The sequence below is a fragment of the Mirounga leonina genome, unplaced genomic scaffold (assembly GCF_011800145.1).
Source record: "Mirounga leonina isolate KUSES-001 unplaced genomic scaffold, KU_Mleo_1.0 Mir_115, whole genome shotgun sequence".
NCBI lineage: Eukaryota > Metazoa > Chordata > Mammalia > Carnivora > Phocidae > Mirounga > Mirounga leonina.
Window position 1 is genome coordinate 36,773,653 of NW_023270268.1, and position 21,011 is coordinate 36,794,663.

The 21,011-nt window shown below is 45.3% G+C and overlaps 1 protein-coding gene across 5 annotated transcripts in view; it reads left to right on the forward strand.

Annotated features, from left to right (window-relative positions):
• The window catches only part of ZBTB38 (zinc finger and BTB domain containing 38), a 127,064-nt gene that overhangs the window by 70,887 nt on the left and 35,166 nt on the right, over positions 1 to 21,011 (forward strand). For 4 of the 5 annotated variants that reach the window (XM_034995973.1, XM_034995964.1, XM_034995957.1 and 1 more), the window contains one exon: positions 9,787 to 9,885. The gene's annotated coding sequence lies outside the window, so the exon portion shown is untranslated. Of the gene's footprint in view, positions 1 to 8,040; positions 8,312 to 9,786; positions 9,886 to 21,011 lie in introns of those variants that run through there. The other variant, XM_034995987.1, reaches the window with a different exon arrangement.

The window sequence follows — 21,011 nt, forward strand, 5'->3', positions numbered from 1 at the left end:
ATGTGTCAGAAGCATCTTCTAAAACCAATTCATAATTTAGGGGCACCTGGGTGGCTCAGTCGGTTAAGCGTCTGCCTTCGGCTCAGGTCATGATCCCAGGGTCCTGGGATCGAGTCCCACATCGGGCTCCCTGCTCAGTGGGGAGTCTGCTTCTCCCTCTCCCCCATCTTGTGCTCTCTCATAAATAAATAAATAAATAAATAAATAAATAAATAAATAAATAAATCGTAATTTAGTGGGTTTTGCTTATCACAAGTTAGAGGTGGCCTGGCTGACTCCTCACACTTTGGTTTTGACTGACTTATGAACCATTCCCCTGCATGAAACATGTTCTCGCCCTTTGTAGCAGTCTTGCCCACCAGTGGAGGAGTGGGCATCAATAATTCAGTTCACTTCTTTGACCATCGCTTGTTGAGTAGAGAGCAAGTAGCACTCCAACCCAGGCGAAATGGAATATGACATGAAACACCCTATGAAACTTCCATCCAGGTTCCTACACAAGGCAAGACATTGTATGGACAGGCACAGTTGTGTGTCCTCTCTGTTCCAGACAGAAATGAATGGCATGCTGTTCTCTTAGGGGCCTTTTACACTGTTCCCTTGGAGGCCGGCCTTCAGTTTGGGGCCATTTCACTTGATGGCAAGGGTGGTTCTTCCTGGGACTCCATGTCTCATCCTCATCACCTTCCCAAGATGTCTTGGCTCCTAATAAGCCACCGTATGTCTGGCTGTCCTACTCCAAGCTGGTCTGCCTACATTTGCCAGGTGACTTCACTAACAGCTGACACCCTTTTGCATTCATGAGCAGATGTTAAGTTGAGAAGCCCTTGAATATAAAAATTTGAATTTGTGATGCAGGCAAGATGCTTCTGCCTTTCTACCTTCCCTGGCTGACAGTGGGGGTCTCCCTGCTGGCTGTCCTGCAGAAGGCTTGGTGGGTAGCGGGTATATCAAAGACTAGTTGCCAAAGCTCATGTCTCTGTTAGGTGATCCCAGTGTGGCTCTGCTGTGGCCTCAAAGTCTCGTTGACCAGAAAATTGTTCTTTTGATCTGGTAACTCATTTTGCATCTTTTCCCTTAATTCTTTCCTTGCTTCTGCAGCTATCCCTGCTCAGGGTTCAAGACTAGCACTTGGGTCTACACTCACTACATTTGGCCTGCAGAGGGAGTTTGTTTTCCGGTTCTGTTTTGTTTTTAAAAAGCCAGTGTAAATATTATTTCTGTGTTCGTGAAAAGCTGTGAGAGCTTTCGTGATTTTCTTTACATAATACAATAAACCTCTTCCTTCCCCTGTGGTCATTGCTGCCAAATGGACATTTTGAAATTCCTTTTTCATTTTGCCTGCTAAAATCTTCTACCCTGTCTGAGGCCTTGCTCTAATTAAGGCCCAACCGTCCTGCCCATCTTCCCCAGCGCTGAGCGTGACGCGGAGTGCCTGCCCTGAGGGCCTTACAAGCCAGTGAGCCGAGAAAACAAAAGCCACCAGCTGAGAATGTGGTTAAATCCCAGGAGGGCAGTGCCCTTGTAATTCTCCCCCCTCCCTCGTTTCTTGAGCTGTGGAAGGGAAGAGGGGAACCTTTAGTAGGGAAAGAGAGGGGCTACATCACTGAAGGATTTTCTAGAAACTGCAGGCTATTGAGGAAATGATGTGGAAGAGAAGGGGGTGGTCATCTAGGAGGCGAAATGGGGAGACGGAGGTGACCACAGACTGAGAGGGCTGTGGAGGAGGGGGTGGGGGGGCTCAGAAAATAAGAGGAAACAAAGGGAGCAGTCAGGAGGCCGCTGGTGAACAAAAGGAGATGCTGCTGTGCATACCCTGAAGGGAAGGGGGTGCAGGGTACAAGGGAGAAAGGGTGGGGAGGGGGTGCAACTAGGAAAAGAAGTCTTGGGAAAGCCCCTAGAATGCAGACCGCAGGCCTGCTGCATAGGGACTGGTGCCATGATGTTCTGTCTGGCTTCGGTGGTGATGTTGGTCTTGCTGCTTAATTATCCCATGTTGGCTGTTACAAAGAGCCTACAGACTGACATCTTTGAGGGTAATTTATCCCAGAATCTTATGAAGTCCCCATCCCAAGGCTCCTATTCTATATCTGAGGATGCCAGAGAGCCCCTCATCCCCCCACCCATCGCTCTGCTAGATCTGCATTAAACTTTCAATTAAATGAGCAGACTTTTTACATGTGCTGTGGTCTTCTACACAGCAAAGACTAGAAATAAGCCCCAAAATACCTGACTGAAGCTGCAGATTTAAGGAATTCTCTCCCAAAGTCATGTTGCCCACAGCAGGCATGCTGCTCTGCTTTTGGAGCTCCCGAGGCCTCTTCCTTGCTCTTCACCAGCCTATCCAGGCTCTGCTCAGAGTGCCAAAGGTTATTCTCCTTGAATTCCTTGATTGGGCACCTGGGGGACTCAGTCGGTTAAGCGTCTGCCTTCGACTCAGGTCATGATCCCAGGGTCCTGGGATCGAGCCCCGCATCGGGCTCCCTGCTCGGCGGGGAGCCTGCTTCTCCCTCTGCCTCTGCCTGCCGCTCCCCCGCTTGTGTTCTCTCTCTCTCACAAATAAATAAATAAAATCTTTTAAAAAAAAAAGAATTCCTTGATCTTCAGGAGGACCACGCCAGCCCTTGGTGGTGTCATCACCCCTGTACTGCTTGTTGAGCTCTCGCAGAAATGTGAATCACAGACTTCATTTGCCATGTGGACCTTAGACACACTTTATTTTGTCATTAAGGGAACTGTGGCACAAAGAAGTTATGACTTCTCCAGGTCACTAGGAGCATTAAGAGGCCATCCTAGTCCAGTGTAGTTTCTACAATAAGCTGCTTTTAGGTCACAGGGGACGCCCGGTCCTCCACCAGGAGTTTGCATACTTTTTCTGTAAAGAGTCAGATAGTAAATATTTTAGGTTTTGTGGATTGAGGCACAATTGGGGATACTATATAGATATTTATATAATAACTGAGAAAACAAATTTCCGTAAGCTTTTTATTGACAAAATTTAAAATTTAATATGTAATATTCAATATAACAATAATAATGTATGCACTGCACTATCATAGATACAGAAATGAATGATGGTGGCTATGTCCTAATACAAACTTATTTGTGGACACTGAAAGTTGAGTTTCATGTAATTTTCACATCATGAAATATTACTCTCCTTTCAATTTTTTTTTTTTTTTCTGATCATTTAAAATTGTAAGAACCATTCTCAGCTTGCAGGCTATACAAAAATAGGTGGTGGGCCAAATTTGATCCATAGGCCATAGTCTGTGGACCCATTTTCTAAGCCAAAATCAGTAAACCGGGGCCCATTGGTCAGTCCAGACCACATATGTGTTTTATTTGTTAACGATAATTTTAATTGAATCTGTTACAATGTGTTTTTTTCTAATTTTCTAAGTGCTTCTAATTATTCTAATTCTTCTCATTATACTTATAACTAATTATAAAAGTAAGATATAGCTACTGTGAAATAATTTGGAATGTTACTATTTGGGCATGTATTCTTTCAATCTTTTATCTATCATGGTGATTTTTTAAATACTTGAGATAATGTATTTTTTTTTAAAGATTGTATTTATTTACTTGACAGAAAGAGAGAGAGAAAGAGTGAACACAAGCAGGGGGGAGGGGCAGAGAGAGAAGGAGAAGCAGGTTCCCCACTGAGCATGGAGCCCAATGTGGGGCTGGATCCCAGGACCCTGGGATCATGAGCTGAGCTGAAGGCAGACGCTTAACGACTGAGCCACCCAGGCGCCCCTTGAGGTATTTTGTAGACAATTTTGTATCTTCCTCTTATTCACTTAATAGCATATCATTTTAAAGCCTTTCATTACATAATCTTTTAAAACTTTATTATGAAAATCTTGAACATGTACAAAATATGGAAAGGCTAGTTTAATGAACCCCCATGTAGCCATCACCCAACTTCTCTAATTCTCAATGGCTGGCCAACCTTGTTTTATGTAAATCCTCTCCTGTATTATTTTGAAGTAAATCCCAGATATCATATCATTTTATCTCTAAGTATTTTAGTGTGATTCTCTAAAAGACAAGGATATGAAGAGAAAGCCCTTTTACTTAGCAAATAAATGCTGAAGTATTTAGGGGTAAAAGAGAATGATGTCTGCAACTTGCAAATAGTTCAGGAAAAAATAAGTAGGTAGGTAGATATGAGTAGAATATATGTAGGCGTTTTTTGGTACTATTCTTGAAATTCTTCTATAAGTTTGAAATATTTCTAAAGAAAACATTCTTAAAATGTGAGTTACTAAAAAAATACATTTAAAAAATGTGATTTTCGGGAACCTGGGTAGCTCAGTCGTTAAGCGTCTGCCTTCGGCTCAGGTCATGACCCCAGGGTCCTGGGATCGAGCCCCACATCGGGCTCTCTGCTCAGCGGGAAGCCTGCTTCTCCCTCTCCCGCTCCCCCTGCTTGTGTTTCCTCTCTCGCTGTATCTCTCTCTGTCAAATAAATAAATAAAATCTTTAAAAAATGTGATTTTCTAAGAAAAATAACCACAGTATCATTATCATTACCAACAAATAATAGTTCTTTAATAACATCAAATATCATAGTCAGCATTTCTCCTAATTTGGCCTAATCTGTCCAATTATGTCATTTAAATAAAAACCAATTTACTTGTTCAAAGCACGATTCCGAATAAGGTCCTTATAGTACAATTGATATTCCCTTAAATGTCATTTAATTTATTGGCTTCCTTCCCTCTTTCTTTCATCCTTGCTGTTACTATAAAAAATTTGTTGAAGAAACTGTTTGACCTGTAGAGTTTCCTACAATCTGAAGTCTGATTGATTATACTCCTTGGTGCTGTTTTACATGTTCTTCTGTCTCAGAAATTTCCTGTAAATCGGTAGTTACAGCTAGAGACTTGATCAGATTCAGATGCCTTTGTTTGTTTCGTTTGTGTAAGTAGTCAACATTTCATAGACTTTACATAAAAATGCCGATTTTGGCTTCATTTGAAAATTCTGTAGATCTGCCCCCACCCCCCCACCCCCCACCCCGACCCGGCAGGGGTTGCTCTGGGGCTGGGTAGTGACCACGCCTGTTCCTCACTTAGGTGGGACACGAATTATCCTGCAGACCCCAGTTCACACTACTTCCTGCCTGGCTCCCAGGAGCCTTAGAGCCCCTGTTGGAAACACTGCCTCTTCAGGGGCTTTGGTAGACCTCTCAATGCACCGTCACAAGAGGACTTTTCAGGAATGTGGTGGAGAATAGAGACGACTACAGTTCAGACAGACTTTCTTAAATGCTAGAAGGGAAAGAGATAAGCAGCCACATAAAGGGAGGCCAAGGGATACAAATTTGGTGAGTCCCCAGGATAAGGGACAGAGAGAAGTAAAGCAACAAATTAACAAGAGTGCTGCAAACATGGGAGACGGAGCCAGTTCTGGACTCCTAACGCATGGTGGGAAACTAAGGAAGGAAATGGGTTTTAAAAAGAGACAGACTTTAGTCTTTTTATACATTATGATAATATTGAAACCTTAAAAAGGGGGGCTGACAGGAAATGTTACATTGACCAACAGCCCTAAATCAGAAAGTGCAAACATGTAGCTGTAGCCTAGCAGAAATCAAGTGGGGATTAAAGGAAATGAGGGTAGAAAACCTCCTGGGAAAGGCCACTAGGAAAGGACCAGGAGCCACACTGTGGAGATGTGGAAGAACTGGAAGATATTTCAGAAGAAAGGATCTCGAAAGTTGTAGCATTTTTTTTTTTCCGATTTGCAAATGTATTGAACTGAAAGGTATAAAAATATAGAAAAACAATGTTTTGGAAAGAATAAATCTTTACATAAAAGCATAAAATTATGACACGTTGGGATGTTCCTGGAAATTTCCAGATAGTTTCCCGTACTCAGAAGCATGATTAAGAGAGAATCTGAGACTGGTTATGAGGAAGGGTGGAAAATTTTGAAGGACAGGCTGATTATGTAAGTTTTCGTCTGTGGTGTTTAAAACTGTTGCCATGATATTTCAGTTATTAATAACAATTTGGGGAAATCTACACGCTTCTGGAGAAACATTTGGCTCTAATGGGAAAGAAATGCCACTGTTTGTGAATTCCCAAATGGATGTAAGGAACCATTCACTTGCTAAGCCTCTTAGGGAAGCCAGAGCCGATTTCACCCTTAACAAGCTGTTGACAGCGTCTGATCAAGGTACCACCTGGAACATGTTAGCAGCACAGAAAGTGGACTGTGGAGACAGACCTGTGTTTAAATCCCTTTATGTCACTCACCATGTGACCCTGGCAGCTTACGCATGGAAAATTTCTAGGGTATAAAGGTTGCTTTACGTTCATAGCTATGATTCTTACTGCTTGGATGGTAGGACCTTAGAGCTCTGAATAATTGCCTTCCACTAGCAGCCACAACAGTTTACACTTATAGAACGCTTACTATGGGCCAGGCACTTTTGTAGATACTTCGCATGTATTATCCCATTAAGTTATTAAGAAGCCCTACAAGGTAAGTGTAATATTAAAATAAGCCTCATTTTATGGATGAGGAAGCTGAGGCTCAGGGAGGTTAAGTAACTTGCCTAAAATTACACAGCGAGTGACTCTGTAAGTGACAAAGCTGGGCTTTAAACCCAGCCAGGCAGAATCCAAACGCCAAACTCCCTTGCTTGACCACTTCCCGCCTTCCAATCTTAGGGAAGCAGAGAGAGTCATGCCTCATACTGGCACTTTCCAACCCGTGGTTCCTAATTTGTGTACCTCAGTTTTCTTGGAGGTCTCCAAATGGTTTTCACAGTTTCCAAAAGCCTCAACGAAAACACATAAACTTGCAATCAGACCACAAGTTTCTTTAGGTTGGAATCTACGATTGACAATGAATTGGCTCAGGTTTTGTAGAAGCTCTGATTGGCGGTTATTTACACAAAAACATTGCAGGTTGTTTTTTAATTGGGAAGATGAATCATTAGTTAATAAACACAATTTAGTGGAAGAGAGCTTTCTAAACATGTGGCCTACTGAGAAAGACTAGAGAGTGCTTGGCTTCGAGAAGGTTGGGACTGCTGGCGTACATGTGTGTGCATGCTGCCCAAACCGCCAGCCTTTAAAACCCTGCCTTTATTTTTAAATTACATAATTCTTTAATTTGACTTTAAGTCAATATATTTTTCCTTGATTATTTAAAATGTTTTGCTAGCTGTGTATTTAATATTGTAATCTACTTTAGTTTCAAGATGATAGGGTTCTTAAAATATGGTCGGGAATGGAGATGCAGAATTGGAAACATTGTATTCCAAACTAAAAGCAGGATAACAGGCTTTTTATCCTTTTAAGTTGTAATCTGGGAGTAAATCTTTGCTCAAGAAAATTTTACATCAGACTCATACTACCAAAATGCAGGGAATATGGGTGGTTTTGTTTAAAAACAAACAAACAAACAAAAAAACAACCTGCAAACAAACAAAACCTGCACGTTAGTGCAGGAGGCTGATAGCTCCACAAGGCAACCTTGTGGTGTAAGTAAATACTTTTTCAATGAGCAGTCCCTGAATCTTGGAAGAAAGATCCTAGCGGGCAGTCAGCGCCCTTTATTTGAGGAAGAGGACTGGGTGTTTTGCGTGAAATGGTTTTTTTATACCCGTTGGGAAAATCGATCTAGGCCTCCCCTGACAGCCATGGGAAAGCACAGGTGACACACTATTCCTGAGAATTTGATTACATTAAAACTGCACTTGACTTTCTCCGAATCCTGCCTCTCTGAAGTGTGCAGGGCTTGGATGCCCTCTTGAGATCGGGATCTGGAACCCGGGGGCCCTTCTGCCGCCCCAGGCCTTGTTCTGATGGTGACAGTGGCCGCTGGCCCCCCAAACTGGGTTGTCCTTGGGCCAGGTTCCTAGCCGTGTCCTCGCTCGGGAACGAGGCGCAGGCCACTGCCCCCTGGCGCAGTCTGGGGCCCCCGCGGGGCCGTCGGGGGTTCCTACCCCCACCCCCACCCCCACCCGCCGTCGCACCAGGTTCGGCCCGGGCCTCGCGCGGCCGTCGTGCGTCCCCCGCCCCGGTCCCGCCGCCGCCCTCCCGAGGCCTCGTCCTCCGCGCGGCGGCTCCCCGGGCGCCGGGGCCCGCGGGCTGAGGGTCGGGCCGACCTCTTCCCAGACCCGCCGCGTCCTCTACCCGGCGCCGGGGGCGGGCCGGGCCGGCGGAGCCGAGCCGCCGGCGTCCATTTTCTGGGCGGTGCTGTGTGGCGCAGCGGCCGGACTCGCGGGTCCGGAAGAGACATGGAGCCCCGGGGGAACGCGCTGGCGCTGGAGCGGTCGAGCCCTGTAAGTGCCATTCGCGGGGTCTGTGTGCGGGGCTGGGTGGGCGAGGTGCGGCCTGCGGGCGCGGGGCCCCGGGCGCGACCAGCCTGACCCCCTCCTCTCCCCAGGAAGGAGCCCCGAAACCTGGCTGGCAAAGGCTGGCGCAGGGCTGTGAGCTCCGCGAGCGCTGGAAAGCCGAGCTGCTGCAGGGACCCAGCGGCCGCAGGTGCCAGGAGCCGGGGGCCTGCGCCTCAGGGGGAGAAGGGGGCCAACTGCTGCCCCGGGCAGGTGGCGCCGCATCTCGTGGCCCAGCCGCGCGACTGGGCGAGAGGGCGGGGGGCGGGGGGAGAAACGCGCACCCAAGGGCTGGGGACCTTAGGGCTCAGGTCCAGCAGGCTCAGGAACTGCGCTGACAGTCACAGCTCCCCTGGCTCCGGCCTGCGACTGGGACCCCAGGCCCGACCCAGTGGGAACCTGATGACTTTCTTGGTTCAACACCAAGCCCCTGGAATTGAATGGGACGTGCAAAGGCAGGGCCCTGCCCCCAGGGGTTTGCAATCTCAGCCTCTTACTTCTGCAAGTAGTTAGGTCTGTTCTGTTGGTACAACACAACCGCCCGCTGTAAGCTGCTGCTTTGCAGGGTGTATAATAAATCACCCGAGATTTTAGTGTGTCCGCGATTCCACTTATTAAGTCCTGCTCTGCTGTAGGTAAGTGACTAATTCCATTCTGGACTGTGGCCCTAATTGAATATTCCTTTTAAGGATCCATTACAGATGATATATGTTATGGTGCCTTATACATATTTTAAAGGTTAAAAGACTTTTCTCCCAATTACGAAGCTCAGCTACTCCCGTTAGGTTCGCATGGCTAAAAAGCATAGGAGAATTTAGTCCGTGGTTTCAGAGAAACTTCTGGTGAGGTACCGTATGTAAGTATAGTGTTTTTCCAACAAGAGTAGGGACCCATTAGAAGATTGTGGAATCAGTTTAGTGGGTTACTACAGGAATTTTTAAAAAAGATATAAAATACGTAATCCAATATAGAAAAGAAGAGAATAGAAAATATCAGAGTGCATTGTTGTTGTTTTGAGACTTTGGGGTTTATATAATGTAATTTTTTTAAAACGGTAGGTCACTGCCACAAAGTTTTTAAAACACTTGTTTACAGGTTAATAACCCAAGCTTTGGAGTCAACTGAACCTGGGTTTAAGTCTCAGATCTTACATAAACTACCTGTGTGACCTTGAATAGATTCCGTGACCTTTCAGAGCCTCTTTTTCTGTAGCTCTAAAGTGGGGAATGTCTCCTACATCGGAGGGAGGGGTATTATGAAGACTATATGAGGTCACATATGTCAGTATTTTGCTCAGTGCTTGACTTAGAGTAGGTGTTCAAGACACATGGTAATTGTAATTACTGTTGTTGCTGCAACATCAAATCCTGGCAGCCAGTCATGGGACACTGTGCTATTTCTTCCCTTCTTTCTTTCTTTTTTAGGTCTTGATGTGGAGGAGATGGAGGACTCAGAACCAAGAATTTCCGAGTGATTCCTTCCAAAGCACAAGAAACTGTTAGTGCTGGTGTGTTCTAACTGAGGTAACTGAATTTGTGTTTCTCCTTAGTCTGTATGAAATAAAAAAGGGTTTTTCTGAGGGACTGAAGGACTCCCAAGGGTCATATGATTTGTGCCAGCGATCCACCAGATTGGGGGATTACAGAGTGACAATGACATTTAAGTGAACTGTTATTAAGGAGACAGGAGGCTCCTGTGATGAAGGGGGGACTAAGTGAAACAGGGCTTCAGGACAACTGGCCTCTCATTCCAGTTCTGCCAGTGACTGTCGTGGGACCTTCTTTAAATCTCTTCATAGATCTCTAGCTTGTCCAGACTGGAAGGGACCACAGACATCATTGAGGCCCAGAGAGTTTAAATGGCTCTACGGGGTAACCCAGTGGGCTGGGGCCAAGGCAGGATGACACTTGGATCTCCATTGCTCAGTCATGTAGCCAGCTCAGGGGCTGCCGGAGGGAGAGCACCATGCTAGGCCCTGAGAGTATACATGTGAAGAGCTCACCCCTAGGATGCTTGCAGTTTATGTAGACAAGAACTGACAGCCCAGCAAAATGCTGGGGGTTTTTTTGTTTTTGTTTTTTTGTAACTCCTCACAATACCCCTACAAGGTAAAGAAGAACAGATGTGAAGGAATAAAGTGTGAAAATGCAGGCCATGGAGGGCTTTATATCTCATACCATATGTGTGGTGCACATTCCGTATGCGAAGCACAATGCTAGGACCACAAAGTTCAAGGCAAAGTGCTGGCCCTTGAGGAGTCTGCAGCCTAAACTCCAAAGAGGCAGTCAGTTGGGCAGTGCCTGACGTTCACCCCTCCTTCACCTGCCTCTCCAGCAGTCAGCGTGGGATCTGTTAACAGGAAGAGACCTGAGTAGCTGACATTGTCACAGTTCTTGCCTTTTGATGCAGTTTTTTCAAATTTAACCTATACTTCCATCTGATTACTAAAACTGATACTTTCAACTTACAAACAATAGTAAGGTCTTCTCTGAATTAATTCATTGATTTGTTCACTCAACAAATGTATATTAAACTCCTACAAGGCACTTGGGTATTCAAGACCAAGCATACCGTATTTTTACAATCATGGTATTAATCATGTTCAATCTCTTAGCAAGGAATTATTTGTCCAACTGTTAGAGATTTGCTGTTGTTAACATACTAGAATGTCAGCTCCAAGGAAGTTCGAGATTGACCCATAAAGGATATATAGATCTTTAAAAATCTTGAAATCTTAAGAAAGGAATTTCTTCTCGGGGCGCCTGGGTGGCTCAGTCGGTTAAGCATCCAACTCTTAATTTTCACTTAGGTCCTGATCTCAGGGTTGTGAGATCAAGCCCCGCATTGGGCTCCATACTGGGTGTGGAGCCTGCTTGATTCTCTCTCTCCCTCGGCCCTCCTTCCCCCCAAAAAAGAAAGGAATTTCTTCTCTTTTAAATTTTGATTTTGCCATTACTGTCACCTGCTTATAGAGGTCTTTTGTTTGTACACTTAACCAATAGACACAGAGGAAAGCAGTTTGGCAAGGGGGCTTTCTTTAACTTGAAATGCTCTCCTCTTCTAGCTTCGTAGGCTACCCAGGACTAGAAGTGTTCAAAGGTAAAGCAATTTAAGAGATACTTTAATTTACAGAGTACAAAGTTAGAGAGCTCCAATAATTGCATTAAGCAACAGAAATCAGTTTGTAAGTCTTGAATGCTGCTTGTAATAAACTTAACTCCAAATAGAACAAATGAGATGTTGAATGTGAATGTGCTTTGTAAACTTCTAGTTCTATAAATGTTATACAACAAATATTTATTGAGTGCCTACATGAGTACGTCACTGTGCTAGAGAAAACAGAGGATTCAGTAGCAAAAAGATCTGGGTCCTTCCCTCTCAGACCCTGTTATGTATAGATGAGGAAATAGCATATGCAGAACACCGTGTGGTAAATGCCTAAAAAGATAGTTTGGTAAATCAAAAAGGAAGAGGTCTCTTTTACCTCTAGGAGTCAAGGGACTCTTTCTTGAGAAAAGGCATTTAAGCAAGTCCTTGAAGGATGTAGAGTTTCCATAAAAGAGATGTGGAGAAGGGGCACTTGGGTGGCTCAATCAGTTAAGCATCCAACTCTTGATTTTGGCTCAGGTCATGATCTCAGGGTCATGAGATCAAGCCCCATATAGGGCTCTGTGCTCAGCAGGGAGTGTGCTTGAGATTCTCTCTCTCCCTCTCCCTCTGCCCCCTGCCTTTAAAGGAAATAAATAGGGGCTCTTGGGTGGCTCAGTTGATTAAGCATCTGCCTTCTGCTCAGGTCATGATCTCAGGGTCCTGGGATCGAGCCCTGCATTTGGCTCCCTGGTGAGCGGGGAGTCTGCTTCTCCCTCTTCCTCTGCCCCTCCTCTCCAGCCCCCCATCCCTGCTCATGCACGCACTCGCGCTCTGTCTCAAATAAATAAAATATCTTTTAAAAAGATAAATCTTTTAAAAGAGAGAGATGAGGAGACTGCATTTGAGATAGGAAGAATAGCAGGAGAACAAGAGAGCATGGACCGTATTCAGGGAAAGGTAGTGAGTCCAGCTGAGTTAGAACTGGCCTATACAGGCATCAAGTGGGAAATAAAACTGAGAACGTTCAGTGGCAAACAATAATGGTCTTGTATGTCCAGCTGGGAAATATGAATGTATTAAACCAATAGGAGTCTATTGAGTATATTTGAACAGGGGAGTGTCACAGCTATGCATCAGGGGCAAGCTGTTGTGAGTAGCTCATGGGGAGAGCGATAGGGAGGAAAGGCAGGGCAGAAACCAGAGACAGGGAGACCAGTTAGAAGGCTCCCACAGTCCATCAGGGTAAGGGGGGAGTGTGGGAGGGGAAGACGTGAAATGGGAAAGGAACAGATGCAAAGGAAAGAACACCATCTGACATCTCAATGAAGAAGGAGTAACTAAAGCTGCCGCTGAGGTTTCGCCCAGAGTGCTGCCCGTGAGGGAAACTTCAAAGGTGGGTAAGGAGCTGCATTTGAGAGGTGCTGAGTTGGAGGTGGTGACAGCTCCCTGGGGGCTTTGTGCCACAGAGGAAAGCTAGAGCTAGCTTGGAAGTCGTTAGATATAAGAAAAAGTCAAGAGGTGGGAGAAAAGATTTTCTAGAGAGAGAATATAGGGAGGCAAAGGTTGAGGATGGAGCCTTATGAGAAAAGAAGGAAGGACCTAGGGAGGACCCAGAGAGAAGTCTGGCAAGGGAGAAAGGAAGAACTGCAAGAGAACAGGACTCCAGCAGCCAGCCAGCAGAAGGGGTTTCCCAGTGGAGGGAGCCGGAAGTGCCAGACGATGGCGGGGGTGTGGGGGGCTGCTGAGCTCAGGATGCCATTGGATCAACAAGGGCTAGATCATGTTTGTTGGCACTTTTGTTTTTGAGGTAATATGACTTGAAGAATGAATATTAAATGGGTTCATTTCCAAGAATTTGTAGTTTGCACAAATCAAGAATCACTGTTAAATTTGATCCTAGCTAGCCCCCCAAAACACTTTTTTTTTTTAAGATTTTATTTATTTATTTGACAGCGAACACAAGCAGGGGGAGTGGGAGAGGGAGAAGCAGGCTCCCTGCAGAGCAGGAAACCCGATGCGGGGCTCGATCCCAGGACCCTGGGATCATGACCTGAGCCGAAGGCAGACACTTTAATGACTGAGCCACCCAGACACCCCCCCAAAACACTTCTGATTACTAAAAATACAGCTCTTAAATGTGGTTTCGATAGTAGTCATTTGTACACTTTATTCTGTTGTGAGCAGACAGACCAGAGAATATCTGTTGATAGGATAAGTTCTTTAAGAACTACATTTCTGTTGATGCAAGAGGTTTGCTAAAAGTAATTTAATTCCTTTGCCTTTTACTAAATGGCTAATGTATGATGTATGTATGTGTGAGAGAGAAAGAGAAAGAGTGTGTGTATATGTGTGTGTGTTTTCATGGGCATATGAGCTTAATACAATGGAATGAGAAGACTGGGGTCAGATAAATCTAGTTTCACAACCTCACCGGGCCATTTTCCAGGCTTGTGACTTCAGAAACGTTACTCTCTCTGTAAGTGTAACTTTTTCCATCTATAACTCAAATAAGATTATTTTGAAGATTGAGAAATGTGTAATTTGGTCAGGATCTGTACCACAGTAGGAAGTTAATAAATGTTGATTCCCTTCCCCTTACAACCTTGTATAGGTATGTAAATTTCTGTGTAATATGTCTCTATACACAAAGCCTTATCTTTATGACTTATTTTAATGTGTTGATTTTATCATGGAAAGAGCATTCCTCCTGCTGTAGCTAATCTATCCCGTGATAATTCAACTGATTGGCAACTAATACGGATAAGAATCCACCTGGGGAATATATTAAAACGTGGGTTCCCGGGCGCCTGGGTGGCTCAGATGGTTGAGCGTCTGCCTTTGGCTCAGGTCATGATCCCAGGGTCCTGGGATCGAGTCCCGCATCGGGCTCTCTGCTCCTTGGGAGCCTGCTTCTCCCTCTGCCTCTCTCTTTCTGTCTCTCATGAATAAATAAATAAAATCTTTAAAAAAAAAAAAAAAAAAAACGTGGGTTCCCAGGCCCACAATCCAGAGATTCTGAGGATGTGGATTTGGGGGAGGGCCTGGGAATCTTCATTTTAAACAGGCAGTGCAAGATGAGGATTAACAAGTACCAGTTTCTGGGAAGCAGACGATGGGGAAGACCTGAGCCTTGATATGCTGATTGCAAATCCAGTTTCTTTTTTTTTTTTTTTTTAAAGATTTTATTTACTTGTGAGAGAGCGAGCGAGAAAGCACACACAAGTGGGGGAGCTGTAGGCAGAGGGAGAAGCAGGCTCCCCGCTGAGCAAGGAGCCGGATGCGGGACTCGATCTCAGAACCCTGGGATCATGACCTGAGCTGAAGGCAGACACTTAAGCGATTGAGCCACCCAGGTGTCCCTGCAAATCCAGTTTCTATCAGACATAGGTCTATGCCCCAGTGTTTTATATTTGTATCATTAACGTTTGTGGGTTATATCTGTAATAAGATAAAAACAGCCCAGCCCCAGATAGTCAAGGCATGCCAGGATTCTCACCCCTCACCGTCTCCGGCTGCAGCACATCCACAGCAGTACTGGGTGACGTGCAGCCCCCCAAATCAGCTTCTCTTCCTGTAGGATAAATGGTGACACCCTGTCCCTGTGCCCAGAGTTTGCAAAAGCGATGTAACTTTAATTGTTGTGACAAATAATATATTTAATGGCGGCAGCATTGCCCAGTGATGCCATTAAAGTATATTTTGACACATTTTTCTATATGACTCAGTGTCCTCTGGTTGGTAAACATCTCTGCTACGTGATTACATTTCTGTGCCTGTCTGCATCTTGGAGTCGTAGAATTTTTAGGCCAGTTCACATTGCTCATCTGTCCCAACCTCATTTTATAGATGAAAAAAAAATTGATCCTGTTTTTCCTCCTAGTGCTAGCTCTCTTCCTTGCTTATTCACAAGAAAGGATTGAGACATACGTATATTCTTGATATTTAAGCTATGTAAGGAAAATATAAAACATACTTGACTTGTTCTTATTGAATTGTGCTTTATACTCCCTGCACATAATTTAAAAATTAGATAACAGGAATAAATTTTTAAAAATTAGACCAAGTCCTTTTATAATGTTGTTGGCATTCTGTTGATGGTTTGCTTCTTTTGGAGGATGCCAGTAGCCTGGAGCCTTCCTAGAAATACGAATTTCTGTCTGTTCCCATAGAACCCAAGGGGAGAAGACGGAGCAATTTTCATGAAGTGAGTTCTATACCTTATGTGCATTATTTCAGCCATCTTATGAGAATGTCAGAATAACCTGGTGTGGTGGAAATTGAGGCGAAGAGGCTCAGTAATGCAGCTGATGAGATTTTCACACCCTGGGGTCTGACTCCAAAGTCCAGCCTCTTCTCTCCATACCCCATGTTGTTTGCCCAGCTACAGAGAGAGAATATGAAATAGATCACTGTTCCTGATTTTAGCTTAGAGACTCAGAGACCCTTGTCCCTGATATTACTGTAACCTCAGAATTCTTGACAAGAAGCAGGTGAAGCTAACTTGAAATTATTCAACAAATATTAGCTATGTGCCAGGTACCAGATCAGGACCCCCAACTTGTGGGGCCTCCTCATCTCCCCCAGCTGTCCTTATCTATTGTCCATGTGCTACTTCAGGCTTTCCTTTTAAAGTGAAGACACCAGTGGATTTCTACACTGATGAGACCCATCGATTTGTGTCTTGTTATGGCTCTTACTGTCCCTATGCAGGGCTCAGTGTTCCCAGAATCACTGTGCCAGTTGAAAGTTTAGAATAGTTCCTTGGGGGATTGCCCAGAGGTGCTCAGCAAGTGTTTGTTGATGACCCTCTAAGGCCCTCAGGAAGGCTACAGTGGGGGAGAGGGAAAGAGCCCAAAGCCCTGCAGAGGGAGGTTGGGGGAGATACAAAACACCATGGTGTGAGAGACCAGACCAGCCAGGAGGCCTGGGACTTGTCCCAGTGACCCACCGTGCGACCTTGGGAAGGAGAGTCCTGTAACTTTGCTGGCTCGGTTTCCTCATCTGTAACCAAAGAAGGTTTGGCTCAATGATGACCAAGGTTTCTTCTAGCTCTGAGATGCAGTAATTCTGTTCCCTCTCTAGCAGAGAAGCAGAGGTGCTGAGACAAGCAGGTGGAAAGGTGGGGTGAGAGTTAACTCTACATTTGAGGTCTGCCAGGGGTCCTGATTTCAGAGTTCCCTCCGACTCTTCTCATAGATAGACTAGTACCAGCCAGGCTTTGGGTTCTGCTTTTACCTTATATACTTTTGAGGAAAGTGTGTGAATTTAAGGGTGGGAGATGGTTTGTTTTGAAGAAAATTAGGATTCTTACCAAAAGACGGAGACTGGCTGGGAATCAATCAAAAAATGATAAAATGGGAGGGAAGGAATCATGGTTTTCAACTTTTGTGGCTAGAAAGAACCTTAGGAATAAACTAGTCCAACCTCCTTACATTCTAGATAAGGAGACATCAGAAGGATTTACTCAAGATCACACAGGTAGTAGCAAACTGGGAAGAGAACCCGGTATCCAGTGCCCAGTCCAGTACACTGTCTGCAGAAGCAGGTGGGCCCTGTCTTAAGGCAGGTGATCAGGAGAACAAAAGATGGCAGTCAGCAGGCAGAGCTTAAAGAGGGGCTGAAGCTGTTCTGTTGGAGAGAGGGGACCATAATGCCATTTGGGCTTCTTGTATGCAGTTGGGCACCATGATGCAAAACTTCCATCCTGTTCACCACTTGGATTCTTGTCAATTTTAGTAGTCAAGAGGGGCACCTGGGTGGCTCAGACTGTTAAGCGTCTACCTTCGGCTCAGGTCATGACCCCAGGGTTCTGGGATGGAGCCCCACATCAGGCTCTCTGCCCAGCAGGGAGCCTGCTTCTCCTTCACCCTCTGCCACTCCCCCTGCTTGTGCGCTCTCTCTTTGTCAAATAAATAAATAAAATCTTAAAAAATATATAAAAATAATTAAGCAGTCAAGAAAATGTCTTTTTAAACTGGGCGAGGCAGAAGGCGGTTTCCTATTTTTTAAAGCACTTTTTTCTCTCTTATTTCAATGCAAATTGCTGAGCTATAAAATACTTTAGTTTTGAGAGGAATCAAATATTTTCTGAAGAAGAGGAAGACCCAACTCGCACTGGTCTGCGTGTGTTCTGCTGGCCACTTTTATGCCATGTGTTCATCCCATGCTGCATTTTCATGAGAAATCCAGTGGCCGTTTAAATCCTTGGAGGAACATCCTGGGGTTATTTCAGCAATCCATGAAGGCAGGCTTTGTGCAAGGTGAGGTAGATATGAGCTGTCACTTCCTTCCTGCTTTGTGAGTTGGATATTGTTTCTAGGCCCCATTTTGTTTGTGTTATTCCTGTTCATGTGTTAGAACAACTTCTGATTATTTGTAGAGTTGATTACAATTAATAAGACCACCAATTCAGTAAAAACAAAGCTGAATTTATTATCTCGCCAGGCAAGAGAGACCCACCACATTTGGAATCGCAGTCTCCCCAAACTTGTATGCATGTTCATGTAGGCACAGAGATTTCTGATTAGCTCTGTTAGAAGATTGATTCGCTTCTAGACCAAAGAGAGGATTTCCTTTTTAAAAAATCTGCTCAGCGGGGTGCCTGGGTGGCTCAGTCGGTTGGGGCATCCGACTCTTGATTTCGGCTCAGGTCATGGTCTCGGGGTCGTGGGATCGAGCCCTGGGTGGGGAATGTGCTTGGGACGCTCTCTCTCCCTCTGCCCCTCCCCCTGCTCGTGCTCTAAATAAATAAATAAATAAATAAAAATCTTTTAAAAAACCAAAACCAAAACAGAACCCATCTACTCAGCATTCTGGTCCCTCCCTGCTTATACCGGCTTATTCTGGTCTTGAAGGCCCTGACACGAGCTCAGAGAGAAAGGCTCCTCAAGGGCGCGGCGCTGTCTCTGTGCTGGTGGGTGGAAGCAGCTGACAGTCTCCCAGGAGCCAAAGTCACGCCTGCCTCCTGGTGCCTGCTGCAGAACCATACCTTTTGCAGTGTGTTCCGCCCTCCCCTTGGACTAACGGGAGTTCTGCCTTTGCTTTCACGGGAGGACCCCCTTGAGGAAGCAGAAGACACCAGGATAGATGGAAAAAGCCGTGAGTGTCAGAGACATGAAGCCCCGAAGAGGTTTTACTCAGACGTTAGGGAACTGGCCTACACTGAGTGCTGTGCTCAATAGGGTTAAAAAAAGAACCCGACCTTTAAAATTTGTCCTGTCGAGGTCTAGCAAATCTGAAGTTTCTTTAGCCACTGCACACTCTAAGTTGACTTTGTGCACGGAAGCACTGTCGATTACCTGGGAAACATGTTTTCCTAAATGAATGTGCACTGCAGAGTGAGTCTCGTACCCTGTTTTGTTGTATATTTAACATTCTTCATATTTGGTTTTGGTTTTGACATTTTCAGGAAATCACTCAAGAGCTTTTTGCCACTTTTGAATCATCTATTTTAAGACTTTCTTTTCTATTTATTGTTACAAGTTTCTGATAAGGTGATTTGTGCGTCTCTATTTTAGGAAATACTTTTTGAGGACTTTTTTTTTTTTAATGAAGTTTAGATGGGAGTCTTCCCTCTGATCCTCGACGCTACCTTACATTAAAAATGACCTATTTCTTCACCCCATGAGGTTCCCTTGCTTAGGATAAAAAAAGTTGGGTGATTAGTCATTGTGGCGCTCAGCAAACAAATCCTTTGGAGGCCTTGATTCATGTTACTGGTCAGACTAAAAGGTTGTATCTGCCTCTAGACAGTTACTGTCATGAAAGGTAAGTGCTGTGTATTCCCAGAAGGTCCCTGGAGTGTCCTGTTTGTTGTGTTCAGGCTTCTAAACCCGGTGGCCATTTTCTGTGAGTTTGAATCCCTGTGAGAAGCTCCTCCCCCTGTGGAGTCTCTGAGCATTTGTTTTCTAAAATGAAAGCACAAGCAGAGACTCGAGCTGTTCTGCAGAACAGCCTGTTCTTCAGATTTTTTTTAGATCAGTATATTTAAAAGCATAAGTTTTAAACAGCCTGTTGTAGGTTTCTATCTGCAGTGGCTTTGGGTTTGTTTGGGGGATTTCACTATTTTTTTTGGTGGAGACGGCTTATCTATTGCTGTGATTGCTCCCTGTCCCTCCCCCACCCCCCAAGATACTTTCGGTCCACCAGGTGAGCAGGGGAACTATTCGGATACCTGACTCCTGCCAGAAACCTTCCTTCAGTTTCAACGCAGTGTCTTTTGGAGTGAAATTGGCAGAAGCTCCCCGGGACTCCGTTCCTTTCATAGTCTTCCCTCCTCCTGCCTTTTCCACCCATCAGTTTTCCCCAGGCAATTTCTTTTGTCTAAACCGCCGCGTGTCCATTTGTGTGACCAGCCAGAGTTTTTGCAGCATTTCCACAGCGCAGAAGCTCCTATGCCTCTCGCTGTGTGTCCAGCCTACCGATGGGCTTGCCTGACAGCTCTGCCAGTCACCTGTGGCTCCTGGACCCCGGGAGGAGGTGACCGTTTCACAATGCCGTGCTGCCATGCCTGGCCTCGCTCCAGAGAGTGCAGTGTTGCCAGCGGGGCCTTCAAACTGGAAAAATGGGAGGGGGAAGAGAAATGATGGAAAACACGGGAGGAGGAGACGTGTGTGCCAGGAAAGTACGTCCGTGGACTCGAATACATGAGAGCTCAGGTCCGTGAACGTGCTCTCTGTGCATGGGCACCTTACCGGGTGCGGGGAAAGCACTGCGAACCCTGGGCTGTTTACGGACAGTGGGGAGGAAGTGGGGGCAGAACGGGGCAAGAGCATCAGCAGCTTTTCTCCGGAGGCCCCAGACCAGCGCCGCAGGCCAAAACGATCAGCTCTGCATCCCCACCCCCACACCGGGGTCTCTAGAGCAGAATCTGCTTCCTCGGGTTGACCACCATTGTTCTACTGAGTAGTTTGCAAAGATTCCCTGGAGACAGTTGTGCTCTTGGGGGATATGCTTTATTGTGTTGATCCCTTTGTCTGAAGCCCAGACTGCTAGGTTGTCCTGGCTGCATTGCTGTGGTCTGGTTTTTCGAATTGTCATTTGTGTGACGCAGTAGTGAAGCGTGGTATGGTCCAGAATACTCCAACCCAGTAAGGAGCCACTGGTAAAGTCCTGTGCATTCTCAACAATTATTGCTGCCCGCACTACATCATCTGCTAACGATGAGTACGGAGCCTCTTTTGAAAAGGAAAGCCGGGTGCCTCCAAGAGTATGAATCTGATTTTGTGGAGCTCAAGCTGACCTTAGGGTTAAAGTGACTTTTGGAGCAAAGTGAAGAGTTTGTTCTCTGCCACTCTGCCCCCTAGGATTCATATATTAAGAAATTTTCCGCATGGGCGTGAACAAACTGGAGGAATCCTGAAGAAATATTCTGTGACCCAAATATATTCCATGTCATGGCTTCTCACCACCTGTCTTTAAGATGGAGTACTTCAGTAGTTTCGGAAGCTTGAATACTGATACCTCACCACATAAATTTTAGGAGGACGGTGAATCCCTGTACAGAGACTGGAACCTTGTAGGCAGAAAAAAACTTAGAAGTGGTTTATACTTACGTTAT